Source organism: Chlorocebus sabaeus, chromosome 8, assembly GCF_047675955.1.
Source record: "Chlorocebus sabaeus isolate Y175 chromosome 8, mChlSab1.0.hap1, whole genome shotgun sequence".
NCBI lineage: Eukaryota > Metazoa > Chordata > Mammalia > Primates > Cercopithecidae > Chlorocebus > Chlorocebus sabaeus.
Window position 1 is genome coordinate 128,725,154 of NC_132911.1, and position 19,757 is coordinate 128,744,910.

At 41.9% G+C, this 19,757-nt stretch overlaps 1 long non-coding RNA gene across 1 annotated transcript; it reads right to left on the bottom strand.

Moving 5' to 3' along the window:
- Positions 1-202: 202 nt before the first annotated feature.
- Positions 203-5,743, bottom strand: LOC140712333 (uncharacterized). Its single transcript, XR_012093864.1, has 3 exons — positions 5,125-5,743; positions 1,589-1,728; positions 203-693 (listed from the first exon to the last, which is right to left on the bottom strand). It is a non-coding gene; the product is annotated as an uncharacterized lncRNA (long non-coding RNA).
- Positions 5,744-19,757: the final 14,014 nt, after the last annotated feature.

Sequence of the window (19,757 nt, forward strand, 5' to 3'; positions counted from 1 at the left end):
GGTGATATAATCACGTGGGGAAAAGAATTTATTTCAAAACACGTCAAGACTCAGTATTTTGACTGTATAGTCACAAAGCAGAGGTCTTTTATAATAATAATATTTCAGATAGTAATATTTGAAATTTCAAATAATATTTGAAATACATATTTAAATATTGTAAGAATTACAATATTTAAATATTGTAAGATCAGTGATCTTATTTATCGTACATGTATTTATTGTATATATAGATTGTAAGATCAGTGATGATGTTAATAAATGCCATTGGGATTCTAGATTTTAAGCATAGGAGAGATACAAGTATAGAATCAGAGAAATGGTTAAAATTCTGTAATATTAAAATTTCTGGGTCTGGTGCCTTGTGATCTTGGCCTCTCTCTCTCTCCACGGGGCAATTCCTCCTGCAAGACCTCTCCAGTAGGCTCACGGGCTGCTCACAGCATAGTGGTCTCAGGATATAGACAAACTTCCTTCATGGTAGCTGGCTTCCAAGAGGCAGAAAGCAAAGCCACCGGGTCCATGAAAGGCCCTGCCTGGGAGTAGCTCTGCATCACTTCCAGGGCCTGCTCAGCAATCCGAGGGCCTGCCCAGCTTCAAGGAGTGGCGAAACAGACACCACCTCGTGATAGAAGAGTGGCAAGGTCACGGTTCAGGAAGCTATGCAGAGGGGACATACTGTTGTGGCCAACGCTGGGAAATACAATCAACCACAGTGAAGTGGTGAATAATGGAGCAGGTCCCAGCCTCCCCACCAATGGCTCAAACAGGGCTTCTGACTCCAGAAACAACAAGAAATGGCAAATTCCCAACCCACTTGCCACCTGACATTAGCTTAACAACCCTTGTAGATAATCAAGAGGCTTTCAGAACTCTCTGAGTTTCTCCTGATTTACAGACACACTTTCATTTCCCCCAAGGGTGGTATGAGCGAGCGGGCAGCTGAGAGGGAAATTTCCAGCAATGTCTACACTAGAGAAGACTGAGCTTGAGGCTCCTGTGCTCTGGGAAGTACTGCCTGCAGCTGCTGCTGAGGGATAAGCAGCAGGGGCAGGAAACCATCCCTCAGGGCCATTCCACTCACCACTCCATCACCCTGTGGCCAGAGTGGGACAATGAGACGGAAACATCAGGAAGCCTTGCTCCAGGAACTCAGGGAAGGTGGGGGCACAGGAAGGACGCTGGGATGGAGGGTCACAATTTCAAAGGAACAAATGTTGCCTGAGTGCTTGGTCATCTTGGCAGCTTCTCAAACATGTGGGGACAAGCAGCCTTGTGGGCACAGCGCCCATGCTCAGAAAGTTCTAGGGATGGATACGTGGGTGAAGGAGAGCGAGTTGGGACTTTGAGGCAGGATCGTGGTGGGGGAATTGAGAGCCTGTGGACAAGGAGGAGGGGGCTGCAGGGCAGGACACACCTACGAGTAGAAGAGTCCTGCCGTTAGCTTAGATTTCCCTGGTTGCTCTGTGGGCCCACCCACTCCCAAAGGTGATGAAGGGAGAGAAGACAAGCTGAGACTCCATTCCCCACTGAGCAATTTGGCCAGTGAGGCTAGTATAGGAGGTGTCTAGTCTTTGCACTCACCTACCTCCCACCATCAGTGAAGGACTTCACTTCCACCCTCCTCGCTTCCGGCCAAGACCGGCCCCTCTACTTCAGCTCCGTCTCACTCCACACTCAGAGGCCAGTGGAGGGGCCGGATCAGGGTAAGGATGCCAGCGGGAGGTTCTTTTGGAGAGAAGGCAAGAGAAAGAGGAGGGGAGGAGAAGGACGTTTCCTTCTGAGCTTTACCTAGGAGGGGCAGGACCAGAGGCTGGGGTGCACCAGGCTTGGCCTAGACTTAGCTGAGTTCTGCAGAAGAAATGCTGCTTTGTCTCTATGTGGCCTCCACCCTGGCCTGCTCTGGGCATCTGAACTAACAGTAAGCTCTTGCTAAGGACACTCGCAGAGAGATGGCCCAGGTTTTAGCAAACCTTATTAATTACTATTGTGTAGTTCCACCCATCTTGACTAAGCCTTCCAGACCCTGAGAGCACTGTGGCCCCTGCTGGTGGCCAGATGTCTCAGATGCCTTTCATTTTTGCTTGCCAAGTCTACCTTCCCCTTTTGTCTGACAGCACCTCCCTCCATTTCTTTTGGGAGGAAAAAGAGGGCCACCTCTGGTGTACTTTACGTGGTCCCAGTCAGATCCCCTATCATGATGCTCCATGCTGTGGTGGGCAGATGTCCCAGGCTAGCCAAAGAACTCCATCCCCTGGGCCTAATGACTGATTCAGGTGGGTATCGGATGTCAACTGGGCCAATTGGGAACTTTTCCAATCCTTTATATATGGATACTAGAGGAGATTATGTGTGTCTTCCTGGAAAATCAGATGTGGTAAGGACTTCTGTAGGCTTAGGAATATTGATGAAGCCTGCCTGAGACCCAGAGGACAGCACAGCCAAGAGATGGAGAGAGAGAGAGAACTCACGACACCATTTGAGTCCTCAAGGAAGCGCCAAAGAGTTAGCAAAAGCTCAGACTTTGTCCTCAAAACTTCCTCAAGCACCGCTATCCAGAGCTCTCTGCCAAGTAACAGACAGCAGCAAAGATCAAATCAAGGATGTGGCCTCTCACCCAAGCCTGTTTCTTCAGATAAGACTCAGGACAATTGCACTTAAATTGAGACATCGGGGCTAAGCAGAGCATGGACGTCAGTAAATGAAGTTTTTAGGCTAAAAGCATGCCAAACCAGATTTTGTCTTTAGTTATTTGTGCATGAACTGGACCGGAAACAAATATTCTTAAAGCCTACGTGGGTTTCTTAGGGAATTTTACTGCCCAGGAAACTCTAAGTCTGACTTGTCAAAGCCCTGGAGCCAGGAGGCGGCCTGGGCCCCAACCATGCCCCTGCGGGAAGGAACTGTAAAAGCTCTGCAGCCCCTCCCCACCCCTCCCAGGGTCATGGCCTAAATGCCTGCTTCAGATGGACAAGTGAGAATCTTCTGGAGCATGTCAGCCAAGGGAGGCTCTCCTGGAAAGTACAACCAGGGTTGCCAGATGGGCTGACGGAGAGATTCGCCTGCTAACATAGAAAAAAGAGTTTTCAGCTACTGCTCAGCAAGATTTGAGCATTGCTATGGACCTGAGTAACTTATATGTGTTTTCTTATCTTTTTTCAGAATGGGAAAGGTTATTGCAATTTTCCTGTACGTAACTACTGTCAGGTACGGGGCAAGGGAGAGCTTGGGGGTGACAGAGTCATCCCGTTTCTCCAGGAGCTCCTCCTTCCTCATCCCGAGTGCTTTTCCTGCAGATGCTCCTGATCTTTGCACTGAATCGAGGCATTTGGGCCTTGTCTCCCTCAGAGAGAGGGTAGATGTGTCTGTGAGGAGGACCCACAAATATTTGGTGGCCAAAAGCATGGACAGTGGCAGACACTGTTTGATGTCACTCAGTGCCAGTTCCTCCCTTCTTTTAGACTAAAAAGACACCCTATTTTTTGGTCTGGGCATGGGCAGCATATTTCCAGCCTCCCTTGCTGCTAGGTATGGCCAAGTTAAAATGAGCATAAGAGAGAGATGAAACTTCTATGTCACGCTTGTCAAAGAAAAAGGCATCTCTTCCCTTCCCCTTCCTCTCCCCACCCTGCTGTTGGAATTCTGATGTGCTTGTGCCCATCCTTCAACCACACAGGCAAGGACAGTCCCAGGAATGGCCAGTTCTGTGTCAAAACTCCTGAACCTATAAACTCAGCTGTTCTGAAGTCCTATTTTTTTTTTCCTTTGGGGGCTTTTGTAAATTCAGCAACTCTGGGAAAGTATAGATATTATATCCTATAAAAATTACTGTGATACTGGAAAGGTATAACACTAATAACCTTGGGAGTAACAATTAGAATGAAGAGAATGAAGACAGAAATTTAAATTCATAGTGTACTGTATTAGCACTTTTATGACTAGTTTTAATACTGCAAGTAGCTATAGCTTTTCAGCACTGGTGAGAAGAGAACCTTTCTTGATCTTACTCTCATGTTCTTACTCTTGTTCTCCTTTTCACTGTAAAATTCCTGAAAGAATTAACCAAGGATACAGAATATGATCAGAAATCTGGGGCCATAAGAAGCTGGAGTAGCAAAACACATGCACAGTGCAGCCAGCCCTTGGCTTCCAGAATTCCCAAAATAAGTGTGCTCCCTTCAGAAATATAGTCCTTGGAATAGGAGACTAACAGAGCTAAGGTGCTCATTTCCACTATACAATAGCCTGGTTTCGCTATGGAATTGTATCATCATTTCAGAAAGAATTTATGCCAACAACTCATGCACTTAATTGAAAATATGCTCATAGACCACCTCACACTTTTTGAGCCACACAGCATCAGCAGGCTCTCTCATACAGAAGGAGGAGAAAACAGAGTGTGTGTCCTTCACATGTGCGAGCAGTATCTTCTCTCTGGTTCTTCAGGGTCTCGGCAAGCCATTCCCCGTAGTATAATAATTTCTGTAATCAAAGTGACATTCTGTCCGTGTGTTGTCGCTTCTTAAGGTGTTTAGAGCATGCCAAACAATCTGATTTATTAGATTCATAGTTTTAATTATTTGTTTATCTAAGAGTTTGATTACAAATTTGTAATGAATGCTTAAATGTCTGGGGAGATTTAATGTGAAGTTTTGTGCTTTGCTGATTATGTGTAAATAGTGAATAAATATTTAGAATTGTTAAATGCTACATATTAGAAGAAGTGTTGTTTATAGACTAATGAGTTAGCACATTCATAAAAGACAGGTAACAGTGAGTTTTTCTCTCTGCATTAATACCACTCAGACATTAATGGATGTCAGTTTCCTTATCCATGCGGGGAAGGGGTTGAATTCAATCAAGCTAAGTTTTCATACATCTCTAAAATGCTGGATCATAATGAAAATTCAGAAACTCTTTTCTCTCATGTTCACACCAGATTTTTACCATCCTGCAACAACCAGCCACACAGATAAACGGAAGTCATATCCTCCGTAACAACTTAGACCTTTAGCATGCCTTTCATTCTTTCATAATATCACAGCTGCCTCTGTGTAAATAGACTGTCAGCATTACATCAAGGCACATGTCTGATTGATAGGTCTACCAGGCGCCGTTACATACAATCAAAACTCGCCTGTCTTGAAGATAATTACCAGCTTCAGCACATCTCAGCTGCTGTCAATAAACTTTCTTATTGTGTGTGCCAGCTTCCTATAGCAATGGAAGAAAACCAGAGCTGCCCACTTCTTATGACATTTTCCATCAGTTTTTTACAAAGGCTGAGCATTTGAACAGTGCTTCACTGTTTACAGAGCAATTTCCCTTTCTCACAACCATCCTCATTTTACAGATGAAGGATCTAAAACCTGAAAAGAGGCCAAATGACTCCTCAAAACCACGCAGGTACTAAGTAGCAGAGAAGATCTCAAACCCAGGCGTGTCTGACTTCCAGCCTAATGGCTTTTCCATAAAAACACCCCCAAACTCTTGGTAACATCTATGCAATGAAAAGGGTCATCATGAAAACTGCTTCCCAGTTTGTTAAATTTTTGTGCAGGTCTCCAGTGTCAGAAATACTGAGTATCAGTAATCTCAAGACCTTCTCTCCGCTATATGAGCTCTGGCGGAGCTTGTCTCTAAGGGCTAGACAGGAAAAAAAAAAAAAAATCTGGGTTCGATTAAAACATATCGATAAAGCGGCCGGGCGCGGTGGCTCAAGCCTGTAATCCCAGCACTTTGGGAGGCCGAGACGGGCGGATCACGAGGTCAGGAGATCGAGACCATCCTGGCTAACACGGTGAAACCCCGTCTCTACTAAAAAGTACAAAAAACTACCCGGGCGAGGTGGCGGGCGCCTGTAGTCCCAGCTACTCCGGAGGCTGAGGCAGGAGAATGGCGTAAACCCGGGAGGAGGAGCTTGCGGTGAGCAGAGATCTGGCCACTGCACTCCAGCCTGGGTGACAGAGCCAGACTCCGTTTCAAAAAAAAAAAAAAAAAAAAACCATATCGATAAAGAGAACTAAAAGGAGCTCCAAAATGTTGCTGCCCTTCTGTGAGCTGTCTGTGCGTAATGCCTGCTCCTTCACTCTTTTATGGCACCATGATTGTGTTTTACCCTCCTGACTGTTAACTGCCGACTGTTAACTGTTAACTGCCCAAGGTTGCCCTGCTGATGTCATGCCTGATCACATGACTTGTTCCAGCCAATGAAATGTGAGCAGAAGTGACACGTGCCGCATACCAGTAGAAGCTTTGAAGAGCTATTGCCAATTTCCACTCTCTCTCTGGAAACTGTCATTAGGGTTAGGGAAACTGTCATGAGATCCGCATATTTTAGATAGAGGCTGCTTGCCTTAGTTTGGGCCCCTAATGAAAAAGACGTGGAGGCCGGGCATGGTGGCTCATGCCTGTAATCCCAGCACTTTGGGAGGCCAAGGCGGGTGGATCACCTGAGGTCAGGAGTTCGAGACCAGCCTGGCCAACATGGCGAAACCTCGTCTGTACTAAAAGTACAAACACAAAGGGAACTGCATGGCTGGTTTCTACCTGAACATTGTCAAGTGATTTCATTCTTTGAAACATGGGTGTGAAGTGTGTCCAGCAGTCTGAGAACAAGAAGAAGAAGAAGAAAATCTAATCCCTCAGGGTTGCTGTGTGCCAGCCCCGCTCTCAGCACTTCCCATGTGGAGCACCTTTACTTCTCCTAACAACTCCATGACATGGATTCCACTGTGATTGTTCCCATATTGTTGATAGGGAAACTGAGGCATGCAGGTGTTACAGAGCCCCCCCAAGTGGCAAGCTTTCTGGGTGGTTACAGAGTGGCAGAGCTGGGGTATCCCATGCTGTCACCACACTGCTATATGGAAAGGAACTTAATCGAGCACCTACGTGCTTGAGTCTCTTAATTCCATGACTGAACTCTCAAAAAACCCTGGGTGAGCATTATCATCTCCTATTTCACAAATGAAAAAACTAGGATTCAAAAAAATTAAGTGACTTACCAAACATTACAGAGCCAGTAAGCCAAGACTTGAACACTGAGATGGAATTCTGCCTTTTCAGGTGGCTAAGCAACAGAAGGATATTCCTTTCCCAAGGAGATAAGAAGCAGTGGCCATGTTCAGCACAATTGTCCTATCACAGGTTCATGGCAGGGACCTAGCAGTGAGGACCAGCACTGCCCTGTGTCCTAGCAGATGGCTGCCTTCTGGCTCCCTAGCCTTGGCCAGCAGCCCTTCTATCTTCATGCCATGACCTATTTTTGCTCACCCAGTTGGTGTATGGCCTATTTCTTTCCTTAAGAATTACTTCATAACTTTCACAGAGTAGTAGCACATGCTGAGCACAGCGTTCAGGAACTTGGACACACACACACAAAATGTCCCTTTAAATTCACAGAGCAATATTTGAGATCCAGGTAGAAAGACCAAAAGGAAAATTAAGAACAGACTTTTAGACCTGCCTTCCCTTTGCATTCAGGTTGGTTTCCTTTTTACAACTGCCCAAGTCATGAGTTCACAGGGCCTGGATGGCTGTACTGGATTGCTCTCCAGCTGGCCTCTGCATCCAGAAATTTCTACAACCTACTGGGGTAAAATCTTTCTCAACCATGCTTTTCATCATCACATCTTAAATACCTCGAGTTGGTTCCCTATTGCCAAAAAAAAAAAATCCATTGTCCATGCAGGGTTCTTCTGCCGAAATGAAGAGAGTGAGTTAAATGTTGGTAAGGGATGTAAAGATAGTAATTAGACAATGTAATTAGATGCTGTTGAAAGAGCTGAGCTATGAAATGTGTTGTGATAAAGGGGCTGCCTATGTAAGTAAACGGGTATAATGAGGTGTAAAACTCCCTTTCTCTCTTTCTTTCTGCTTCATAGGCCTTTCTGCTTCTCAAGTCCAGACCTGCTGTTTTTGAGGTTTCCTTCCAATTTTTTTTGCTGCATCCCTGGGGCCTCGGCTCTTGGGCCTTGGCTCTTGGGCCTGCTGCCTCTTCCCACTCTACACCTTTGGATTCCTTGTCTTTGGCTCCACCTTATTGCTCCTTTCTCCAAAGACAAATCCACAAGGCATAGGATTTTACAGAATATGGGGTTACAGAAACAGCATAGGGAAGTGTAAAAGCCTATAAGCTTCTTACAGATGTAGCCCTTTGTCTGTAGCTGCTGACTCCCACTTGAATGTCTGTTTGGAAGCACCCTGGGGTAGCAGGACTCAGCTCAGAAGATGAGGCTCATCCACCATGCCTTCTCTTAACCTGACACCCACCCAGATAATCTTTTCAACATGCAAGCTAGAGCGTCTCACCCCTGCTCAGAGCCTTTCTGTGGCCTCTCATTATGCTTCACGGGACCTCCTTGCTCCTTAGCCAGGTCTCCGGGTCCTCCGTGATCAGATCTCTGCTCTTCTGCAGCCTCATCTCTGCCACTCTTCACCTTTTGTGCTCCAACCCAATCTGGTTTTCTTCTCATGCTTTGAACACCCCAAATCTGTCTGCTTCAGGAGCTTTGTACTGGCTAATCACTCACCATAGCATACGCCCATCTATAGGACTGGCTCTTATATTACGGGTCTCAGCTAAAATGTCATCACCTCAAAGAGACTTTCTTGGACCACCCCAGCCATTCTTTATACTATTTCCCTCTTTTATTTTCTTTGAAGTACTTACCCACTTTCAGTAACTATCTGGCTTGCTCATGTGTTTGTCTCTAGATTGTCTACTTCCCCTGCTAGACTGTCCTCTCCACATGAGAGCAAAGCTGTGTCTGTTGCATTCACTGTTGTCTTCCCAGAAGCAAACAGCATGCTGGAGACCCTCAAATACATGTGAAATGAAGGGACACCTTGTGTTACTTCACCTGGTTTCCAAGTGGCAAGCTTGCCATGTGGTTGCAAAGTGGCAAAGCTGGGGTATCACATGATGTCACCATGATGCTATATGAAATGTAACATTAACTGAGTACCTATATGTACTTATATGACCAGTTCTCTAATTTTGTAATTGAACTCTCAAAAAACCCTAGGTAAATATTATCATCTCCAACTTTCACAGATGAGGAAACTGGAATGTTTTTAAAAATGCCTTAACCAAACCTCACAGAGCTGTAAGCCAGGATTTGAATGGGTGAGCTGCACTCAGCCTTCATCTCAAATCAGTTTGCCTCTTACTCCAGGAATCCACAGTTGATCCTGACCACATCACATATGGGTGGCCTGCATTGCAGTCATTCATTCACCAAGCATCTTTTAGGAGGTCACATGCCAGGCACCGTCGTAGGTAATGATTTCTCCAAGTCACAGGAGCCGTGGTTCTGACTTTAGAAAGTTTCTCATCTGGTGGGAGGGCAGGCAAGTAAATCAGGGAGGGTGGTCCTTGTCAGGACACTCTGGTTGAGAAATATCCAAAGTGCCAAGTGACAGGGAAGAGGGGCATCTCCATTGGACCAGAGAGCCCTGGATTCCTCTTAAACTAAGTCTCTGGAGGTATGTGTCAGCTACAAGGAGAAAAGCAGTATATTTTGAGATATGGGATGCAGGGCCTTTTAGTCCCATAAATTAGAGAACCATGGTGTGAATACCACATGCACTGGGCTGACCTAAGTGGGCTCTGGGGGAAGGTGTACTGGGCAGGGCGTTTGGAGAACTGGTTTCTGTCTAATCCTTCTCTAACAAACTCTGTGACCTTGAATGCATCACCTCCCCTCTGAGTCTCAGATTCTCTTTCTGGCTGGCATTTAATGAAACCTAAACTTAATATTCCAGACCTTCTACTTGTTCCATAAGTGCTCATTCCTACACTCACTGTCCTCTGACACCAATATACTGATTACTCATTTTATGCCCAGCAGAGCAACACGTGTTTTGAAACAGTGGGAAAGGAAATCTTTGTTCTGGATGCAGTTATAATTTGGAAAGGGAGGAAATAAATTGTAATAAAATTAGGGGAAAAAAAACAGTTTAACACAGTATCTTACAAGATTTGCTCATTATTTTACATGTGTTGGTCTTATCATTCCAATTAGATGTCAAGCTTTAGATCAGAAACTCTGTGTTATTTCTTTTTAATACAGTCTCTACCATTTTCTAGCTGTAAGGAAATGTTCTAATTACTTTGCCTTCCTAAGCTTTCATTTTATAATCTGTCAAATGAAGACAGTACCTAATTTATAGGGTTGCTGTGAGGAGTAAATGAGCTGTTGCATGCGAAGCACTTAGCATGGGGCCTGGTACATAGTAAGCCCTCAGTAATAATTACATCTTCCATGCTGCTAGACACAGAGGGATTGAAATGCATAACAACAGAGAGGAAACACGAAGAGTGATAAATGAAGATTTAGTGTACACACCTTCTGGAGGAGCCCTGATTGAGTTTTTTAAGTAAGTGAACTAACTGTATTATTGTTAAGGGATTAGCAGCATGTAGGTAGAAGGCTGTGGTAATGGCTCAAATAGATGGTGGGGTCAGGACTGGGATGGAGGCTAAGAAGGAGACACTGTAGAGAAAGAGTCAATAGGATCTTGAGGATGCTCTCAGTCAAGGGTTTTGGTATCTTCTCTGAATAGGCAAGCCATTAGCATTTTTTCATTGCCCATGGCTACCTGTTGCGGGGACTTAATTACAAGTGAGTACATCCAAGAGGCCTGGTGCTCCCTGTTTCACCTAGCCCCCCCTTCTCATAGACAGGTACAGCATGCTGAAAATACTAGAGTCACAATTACTCTCACCCTAGTTTGTTCATAAAGCAAAGGTTTTATGCCAGGAGAGGTAAGCCAGTAAGAACAAAGGCCAGCACCTCCATGAAGCACCTGATCTAAAGCAGGGGTATCACTCAAAGAAAAGTGCACCATTGTCCCTACTCCCAACTATGGAACCATGGTTCAGAGATTTCTGTCAGAGGAGTTAACGCATCAAACAGCTCTGAAGCTCTCCCCTAGGAACTAACTTTATCGGAAACCAAGCATGGGGAAGTTCAAGTCTACAAGCACTCTAAAAAATATTAGCGGTTTTGATGGAAAGCAATTAAGAGAAGGCTGGTATTCCATGGGAGGTGTAGGCTAAATCATAGGCCAGATAGTTTGCCAGAGAGAATCAGGGGAAGAGACAACTAAGAAGAGCCTGTTTGGGGTCAGTACAAACCTCAAACACTAACCTTGAAAACTACCTCTGCAAAGGAACCCAAATTTGATTGATCAATTGGATAATTGTTGAGTGATTTATGCCCCTAGGGCATTGTCAAAAACGGTAGAGCAATCAGTTGGAAATTAGTGAAGCCTAAAAACTGGGGTGATAAGAGAAAGAGATAGAGACCTGGAGAAAAAAAAAGCACTGTCATCCCAAAATGACAGTGCACATGCCCAAGTCTGAGTCGTCTGAAGAGCAACATGAAAGGAGTCACACTGTGGGGAAAATATACTTTACTAAAATAGTTCAGTAAGTCACAAAACAAATAACAAGTGTGAGGTGGGAGGGAATATCTAGAATTGTCATAATATATTATCTGAAACGTCCAGTTATCAACAAAAAATTATGAGACTTGCAAAGAAATAGGAAAGTGTGACACATACACAGGGGAAAAAAGAAACAAGCTGCAGAAATTATCTGCGCAGCGGGGAGACAGATATTGGATTTAGTACATGAAGATGTCAAAGTAGCCACTATAAATATGTTCAAAGAACTAAAGGAAACTATAAGTAAAAGAAGGTATAATAACAATGTCACATCAAATAGAGACTATCAATAAAGAGACACAAATTAGTAAAACCAATTGAAAACTTTGGAGTTGAAAAATAAATAAAACCTTTTTATTTAAAAATAAAAATTTTAGAGAGGCTCAACAAGAGATTTGAATTGGCAGAAGAAAAAAACAAACTTGTAGATTAGTAAAGAGTATACAACAATAAAGAGGAAAAATAATGAAAAATGAACCAAGCCTCAATGTGGAACACCATGAAGCACACTAACATATGAGTAATGGAAGTATCAGAAGGAAAAGAAAGAGAAAAAGGAGTAGAAAAAAATATTCAAAAACAAGAATAGCTGAAAACTTTCCAAATTTGATTGAAAAAAAATTAAACATTCAAGAAAATCAACAAACTTCAAATAGAATAAATGTAAAGGGATCCACACACACATATAGCATATAAAAATTCTGAAAGCCAATGATAAGGAGAAAATCTTAAAAGCAGTAAGAGACAGATGACTCATCACCTATAAGAGAACCTCAATATGATTAACAGCTGATTTTTCATCAGCAACAATAGAGCCGAAAGGAAGTGGGATGACAGATGTAAAGTGCTGAAAGTAAAAGAAAACTGTCAACTAAGAATCTTGTATTCAGCAAAGCTTTCAAAATGAAGGAAAAATCGACTTTTCTCTGTTAGAAAAGAAACGAATTTATTGCTAGTAGATGTATCTCACAAGGAGTACTAAAGGCAGTTCTTTAGGTTGAAAACAAATGACCCCAGAAAGTTATTTGAATCCACACACACATACATTAAGAGCACCAGTAGAAGTAATTATGCAATTATAAAAGATAGTACACATGAATATTCTTTCTCAATTCTTCTTTCAATTGATTTTTTAAAATTGTATGAAACAATATGTAGATAATTGTATTGTTTCACTCTAACATATTGGAATATGACTTATTTACCAATAACAGCACAGAAGTGGGTGAGAGCAGAGTTGCATCAGAGTAGGACAATGACACCAAGCCAGATGGTTATCAAAATCCACAGGAACAAATGAAGAGAACCAGAAATTGCAAATAAGAAGGACAGAGTACCAGAGAGGAGAGAGATGTACAGAGAATTATGGAGGTGGCTTCCCTTGAGTATGCAGCTAAGTAATGGTTAATGCATACATGTAAGAAACTACTAGAAGATAAAGAACCACCTGTAGCGATTAAAGGTAACAGCACCCAACACTCACACATGACTGGAAATTGTGCCTTTTCCCATCTGCCAGACTGGAAAATTGTGTGTTCACAGGGCATTGAGTAGAGCACCCAGAAGGATTTTGCTTCATTAGTAGGAAACAATTAGCCCTAGCCTAAATACTGCTCTGGTTCCACTTATCAAACCTTTTTTTTTTTTTTTTTTTTTTTTTTTTTGAGACAAAGTTTTGCTCTTGTCAGCCCAGCTGGAGTGCAATCTCGGCCCACGGCAACCTCTGCCTCCGGGGTTCAAGCAATTCTCCTGCCTCACCTTCCTGAGTAGCTCGGATTACAGGTGCCTGCCACCAAGCCAAGCTAATTTTTGTATTTTAAGTAGAGATGGGGTTTCCCATGCTGGCCAGGCTGGTCTTGAACTCCCAACCTCAGACGATCTGCCCACCTCAGCTTCCCAAAGTGCTGGGATTATAGGTGTGAGCCACCACAGCTGGCAAGCTACCAGATCTTAAAAGCAAGACCTGAAAGGATCAAATTGTTTCCAAGTATTAATAATTTAACTGAGTTCTAGAACAAAACTCAAAAATATTTATCAGAATACGAAAATATCCAGGCCCCAACAAGATAATGTTTAAAGTATATGTCAGCCAATAAAAAATTACAATGCATGCAAAGAATTAAAAAGATCTGGTCCAGAGTAAGGAGATAAATGAATCAATCAAACCAGTCTGGAAACTGACACAGATGTGAAAATTAGCTGACAAAAACATTACAGGTACTGTTTGACTTGTGATGAGATTATATCCTGATAAATCCTTGTAAATTGAAATTATTATAAGTTGAAAATGCATTTAATACATCTAACCTACCAAACATCATAGCTTAGCCTAGCCTATCTTAAACGTGCTCAGAAAACTTACATTAGCCTACAGTTGAACAAAATCATCTAACACAAAGCCAATTTTAAAATCAAGTGTTGACTTTGGCTTCTAAATACCATTCTCCACTAAAAGGAATCAAGGTTCTTCAGAAAAATGACTGATTCTAGGGTTTGGACTAAAAAGTACAAGCTGAATCTAAAAGATATTTTTGTGCCAGAAAGCAAGGAAGCTCTCAAAGACTATGGTCATATCAAAAGGAGCCAGGAGCTAACTTTTCGGTACTTCAAATAGCCAATTGGAGACAATTTGACCATCAAAATAAGTAATATTCATAAGGGATTATAATCCTTGTGGCAGGCAGAATAATGGCCTACAAAGATGTCTATGCCTGAATCAATGGAATCTATGAACGTGGAATCTTGCATGGGAAAAGGGAATTGGCAGATTTGATTAGAGGCCCAAAGATAGAAAGATTATCTTGGATTATGTGATGACTAATATTGAGTGTCAACTTGATTGGATTGAAGGGTGCAAAGTATTTTTCCTGGATATATCTGTAAAGGTGTTGCCAAAGGAGATTAACATTTAAGTTGGTGGACTAGAAGCGGCCAACCTACCCTCAATATGGATGGGCACGATCTAATCAGATGCCAGCACGGCTAGAATAAAGCAGGCAGAAGAGCCTGGAAGGACTAGGCTGGCTGGGTCTTCCAGCCTTCCTGTTTCTCCCTTGCTGGATGCTTCCTGCCCTCGAACATTAGACTCCAAGTTCTTCAGCTTTTGGACTCTTGGACTCACACCAGTGGTTTGCCAGGGCCTCTCAGGCCTTCTGCCATAGACTGAAGGCTGCACTGTTGGCTTCCCTACTTCCGATGTTTTGAGACTCGAACTGGCTTCGTTGCTTGCTCCTCAGCTTGCAGACGGCTTATTGTGGGACTTCAACTTGTCATTGTGTGAGTCAATACTCCTAATAAACTCCCTTTTGTATATACATCTATCCTTTTAGTCCTATTCCTCTGGAGAACACTGACTAATACAGATTTTCTAGATAGGCCCAGTGTAATCACATGAGTCCTTAAAAATAGAAATCCTTCCTGACTACAGAGTACCAGAGAGATGGAAATGGAAGCATGAGAAGGACTCAACATGTGTTGCTGGCTTCCAAATGGAGGAAGGGATCCAGGAGACAAGGAATGTGAGTGGTGTCTAGAAGACAGAAAAGGCAATAAAATGGATTCACCCCTAGAGCCTCCAGGAAGCAACAGCAGCACCCTGTCAACACCTTGTTTTTTAGCCCAGTGAGTCCTGTGTCAGACTCCTGACATAAAGAACTGTTAGATAATGCACTTAATGTTCTTTTAAGCCACTAAATTTGTGATGATTTGTCTCAGCAGCAATAGAAAACTAATGCAATCCTTTGAATAAAATAGGAAGGTTTAAGTCCATAAAGATAGAAATAAATTAATAAATTGAAAGTTTGATGAGGAATAGGATATCTATTTCAAAATAACTCTGCACAAAACACTTATTACAAAGGGTTAATGAGCGATGTGGAAGTTATTCCTAGTTCTCTGCTAGGAGGAGCCTAGAGGATACCACTCTAATAAAGTGATCTAACTGAATATCAACAGCAGTGAGGTAGATGTAAATTGTGCCTCAGCCAATAGTACCAATGAGAAGAATGCAACACTTCTGTGGTATTTCCACCCAAGATACATAACTTAAGAAAACATCAGAAACATTGTAAGAAACTCAGATTGAGGGACATTCTATGTAATAACTGATCAGTTATCATCAAAGTTGCCAAGGTCATTTAAGTTAAGGGAAGACAAAGGAACTGTTCCAAGCTAAAAAACGCACTAAAGAGCCTTGACAATTAAATGCAATATGTGGTTTTGAATTGGATTCTTTTTTTGGAATCACTGGCAAAACTTGAATGGGTTCTGAGGATTCGACTGTAGTTAGTATCAATGTTAATTTTCTGATTTTAATGGTTATTTTTTGGTTATGTAGAAAAATTTTTGAAAAGTCATACTAACAAAGATAACTATGGTAGCTTGTCTCCAAGATGGCTGACCAGCATAAATTTCTTCTTCCTGTATCCAAGCCAGGGTTGCAGTTTATTCCTTTGCTCCCTTGAATGTAGCCTGATTTGTGACGCTTTGGTCAACAGAATACTACTAAAGTCATACTGTGTGACTTCTGAAGCTAGCTCCTAAGAAGTCCTTGCAGCTTCTGCCTGCAACTCTCAGAACACTTGCCTTGAAGGACACCAGATGCTGTGTTAAAAGTCTGAGCACTCTGAAACCACCATGCTGTGAGGAAGCCCAAGCTAACCACGTGAGCAAAAAAGAAGATGCCCTCTGACTGCCGCCATTTGAGACACTCTAATTAAGAACTGCCTCATTGAGCCCATGAGGGCCTGTGAATGATAATAATCAATTGTTGTTTTTAACCACTATATTTTTGGATTTGTTATTAATTTACAGATAACAAGAAGAAGTTATATTAGCATGGTAATAAAATTATGGATATAAGTTTGGTGTTTCGTTTCTTTCTTTTTTTTTTTTTACGTTAATCCTATATTACTGTTAAGTTAGGAAATCACTTGTTTTCCTCCAGCACTTCAGTGAAAGAGTGGCACTACTTAGAACGTACTTCTTAAGATATGGCTGTACATAGAATAAATTATTCACCATGATTTCCTTAGCATCCAACAGAATACCAGAGTATAGTAGATGCTTAATAAATATTTGTTGAATAATTGACGTATGGGAGAGTGCTAGATAAACTCTTTGAGGATGACAGGCTATTGATTCATTTATCTACTTCGATTTATGTGAGTCTGGCATCATATTTTTTTTGCAACTAGTTCTGTCTTTAAAGAAACCAAGAAGAAAGGCCATGTGTTGAAGTTATGATTTATTGCTTTTCTCCCCATACATTTATTTCTTCACATGATCATCTCCTTTGCTTTCTTCTGTGACTGACTCGCTCTAGCTGTGTGAACATTTTGCCACTATTCTGCTCCCTTTATACATGTCTAGGCAAAGACTGCACAAAAAATAAAATGATAAACCAAGCACTATTGCAAATGAAACTTAGATGACATGCCAACAGCTCACATCAGTCAATATGTAAAAAGGATAATACCCATGGACAAGTAGGGCTAATTTCAAGGATACAAGAATAAGACTGGGGAATTAGTTAATATAAACAAATCATGTTTCATAGATCAAAAAAACATGATCATCTTGGCTTTCAAAACGTTCTTAGGAAACAAGATCTTGAATACTTTATTAACATGATAAAGAAGATTTACATTAAATGAGCATTTATTGAGACATAGTATATACAATATAATGTTGAATTTTAGGGATTAAAATATTAAATAAGGCAAATCATTGTTCTCAAGAACTTAAAATATAAAATATTAATCACAGAGCTTTACCAGTCTCTCTTTCTGCAGTGGATCTATAATGTCACAACTGGAAATTAATGCAAAGGAAATGCAATTAAGACATTTGCATCATGATCATTGCAGTACTATGTTCAGTAGCAAAATGTCTTAACCTTAATGCCTGACAACAAGGGGATAGTTCTGTAAATTACTTCATATTAACTCAATGGAATATTATACACTCATTAAGTTTCATTCAGTATGCATGATATACAACAACCTAATACACAGATTAATTCAAAGGCAACGTAGGAATATTGAACACTGTCAATATTCCTGTATGAATATGTATGTTCATACAATATTCCTGTATGAATATGTAACACTGTATGAATATGTATGTTCATACAATATTGAACATTGTATATTAAGTAAAATTAGTTGTAAAAAGGATAATACAGGCCGGGAACAGTGGCTCATACCTGTAATCCCAATACTTTGGGAGGCCAAGATGGGCAGATCACCTGAGGTTAGGAGTTTGAGACCACCCAGGCCAGCATGGAGAAACCCCGTCTCTACTAAAAATAGAAAAATCAGCCGGGCGTGGTCGCGGACACCTGTAATCCCAGCCACTCAGGAGGCTGAGGCAGGAGAATCACTTGAACCTGGGAGGTGGAGGTTGCAGTGAGTCAAGACGGTGCCACTGTACTCCAGCCTGGGCAGTAGAGCAAGCAAGACTCCATCTCAAAAATAAATAAGTAAAAATTAAAGATAAAATATTAATCACAGAAACTTAGCCTGTTTTTCTGCAGTGGATCTATAATGTCACAACAGGACATTAATGCAAAGGAAATGTTTCAAATTAAGACATTTGCATCATGATCATTGCAGGGCTATTTTCAGTAGCAAAATATCTCGACCTTAATACCTGACAAGGGGATAGTTATGTAATTATTGCATATTAACTCAATGGAATATTATACACTCATTAAGTTTCATTCTGTATGCATGACATATAACCTAAGACATAAATTAAATTAGTTCAAAGGCAATGTAGGAATATTGGACACTGTACATTAAGTAAAATTAGTTCTTAAAAGTGTAATACAATACAGAGTTTCTGAGTGTCAGCACTACTGACATTTTGGATCACATAATTCTTTGTTGTAGGGGGCTATGTTGTGCATTGCAGGATGTTTAGCAGCATCCCTGGTCTCCATCCATTAGATGCCATATCACATGCCTCCTCCCTCCCTTCACTCCCTTAGCTGTGATGACCAAAAATGTCTCCACACATTGCCAAATGTTCCCTGGGAGGAAATTTGCCTTTGGTTGACAGCCACTGGTATAACACAATATTCTACATAGTTTGACTACAACTATATTAAAAACTGGTATGCAGGCCGGGCGCTGTGGCTCATGCCTGTAATCCCAACACTTTGAGAGTCTGAGGTGGGCAGATCACTTGAGGTAAGGAGTTCGCGACCAGCCTGGCCAACATGGTGAAACCTTGTCTCTACTAAAAATATAAAAATTAGCCAGGTGTGGTAGTGCATGCCTATAATCCCAGCTACTCAGGAGGCTGAGGCAGGAGAATTGCTTGAACCCAGGAGTCAGAGGTTGCAGTGAGCTGAGATTGTGCCACTGCTTTCCAGCCTGGGTGACAGAGTGAGACTTCATCTCAAAATAAATAAATAAAATAAAATAAAATAAAATAAAATAAAATAAAATAAAATTGCTCTCTTTAAAAAACTTGTATGTGGCCAGGCATGGTGACTCACGCCTTTAATTCTAGCACTTTGGGAGGCCGAGGCAGGTGGATCACTTGAGGTCAGGAGTTTGAGACAAGCCCGACCAACATGGTGAAACCCCGTCTCTACTAAAAAAAAAAAAATACAAAAATTAGCCAGGCATGAAGGTGGGTGCCTGTAATCCCAGCTACAAGGAAGGCTGAGGCAGGATAATTGCTTGAACTCGGGAGGCGGAGGTTGCAGTGAGCCAAGATTGTGCCATTGCACTCCAGCCTGGGCAACAAGAGCAAAAACTCCATTTCAAAACAAAAACAAAAACAAAACAAAACAAAAAAACTTGTATGCAAATAAATAAAAATTAGAAGAAACAAGAAAATAATACTTGCTGCGATAACTGATGAAATTTTGGATACAATCTTTTTCTTGGATTTTCTAATTGTTTTAGCAGTAAAAAGAGCACAATTTTAAAATTTACTCTCTAAATAGTCCTGAATAAGAACAGCTCTCAGCCCAGGGATATCAGCAATGCTCTCTGGCAATGCCAACTCCCTCTGGTGGGCCGATGCATAGTCTTAATTTCCTTTATGTCTCTCACTTTTTAGCACTCCACAAAGAGGCCTTGGCTAGCTGCACATCTCCCTACACGTGTATGTCAAGATCACCGACTCTGCTTATAGCAGTTCCCAGATGAAATGCTTCATGATTTTAGATGCACCTTTAATACCAGTGAAGATTTACCTCCAGGTCCACAGTCTGGGCCTTTCCAGAGACACCCACAGCAAGATGTCACCTGCTTTTTGATGTCATCAGAGTCAAACACAAACACCCA